This window comes from Etheostoma cragini, chromosome 12 (genome assembly GCF_013103735.1).
Source record: "Etheostoma cragini isolate CJK2018 chromosome 12, CSU_Ecrag_1.0, whole genome shotgun sequence".
Classification (NCBI taxonomy): Eukaryota; Metazoa; Chordata; class Actinopteri; order Perciformes; family Percidae; genus Etheostoma; species Etheostoma cragini.
In genome coordinates, this window is record NC_048418.1 from 894,757 (window position 1) to 896,090 (window position 1,334).

General features: G+C 39.2%; 1 protein-coding gene across 1 annotated transcript in view; it reads left to right on the top strand.

Moving 5' to 3' along the window:
* LOC117954584 overlaps nt 1-1,334 on the top strand; it is a 7,630-nt gene that overhangs the window by 1,523 nt on the left and 4,773 nt on the right. The gene's annotated exons all lie outside the window — the stretch shown is intronic.

Sequence of the window (1,334 nt, forward strand, 5' to 3'; positions counted from 1 at the left end):
CTCTGGTGGACAGACTATGCAACGCCATCACTAACGGGGACATTGTAGAGCGTCCTCTGGTGGACAGACTATGCAACGACATCACTAACGGGGACGTTGTAGAGCATCCTCTGGTGGACAGACTGTGCAACGCCATCAGTAACGGGGACGTTGTAGAGCGTCCTCTGGTGGACAAATTCTGCAACGTCAAGGCTTATAACATGGTTGACGGTCCGTTTTTTATTAAATATTCATTTATCAGAATCATTTATTTGTCATTATTATTGATTCTGGTAACTTAATATTAAACTATTATTTTATTAGGGCCTGAGCACTGAAGTGCAAGGGCACCAAAGTTGTAATAATGTCTTTTTTTACTGTCCGTTATTAGCACCGAGTGAAAGTCAACATTTCCTTCGATATCTAGTGACAGTAATCATGTCGTTAGTTCAGGTTAGTACTAGTAAACTTATCTAGATCTAGGAGTAGAAGGCATCATGCTCTCTCCTTTTTCTTTGAGAAAAACACAGAATTTTGAAATATGGAAGTTATTTAAGGAGAGCAGGCTGGGTCACACAGACTGAAGCACACACACAGATAGTACTCAAGGAGCTGGAGCAAAATCAAGCTTTGGCTTTGCGGTGTTTGACTGTCGCGCAAATGCACTGCCGCAAAGATTTGCCTCTGCAAGGAGGCAAGGGCCAGTTCATCGCTGCTTGCATCTTTAATTATTATTTTTTTAATCGGCCATTATAAATGTGATACCGATATATTGAAAAAAAGCCTAATATTGGCCCGGTTATAAATCGGTTGGGCTCTATTATGCTAGGAATTAAGTTCTACAGATTAAAAAAAATTAGTGCCAAACGAAAGGGTTCTAAAATATGTTTAGCAGATGCCTCCATCTACAGCAGTGCATTGCTGCTTCTCCAAACTGGGTCCAAACTACTTTAGCTAAACTGACTATGGAAAACTACCTTATACAGTTACATTTCAAAAGATCCAAACTATCCCTTAAATTGGCATCCTAAAGTGTTCACCAAAAAGCAACATGTTTTATTTTATATTTAGTTAATCTATTTGACCTCACGAACTTGTCTTTGTTAACCTTCCTCTGGTGTTAGCTTTCTGCTGCCATCTGAAGTGTTAGCGGGTCATTTTGGACCCGTGTATTAAATTAGCCATAAAATACCCTAAAAACAATCTTATCATCCAATGTTTTCTTAACTCTTGTTTAGCTGGTTGGGCTCCCTTATCCATGAAAAGATTGGTATTATTATTTTTTTGTGGCCCCCTGGGCCTTTGTTTTAACAGCATACCCCTCGTTTTCAATGTCATAAAAGTGGTCAAATGAA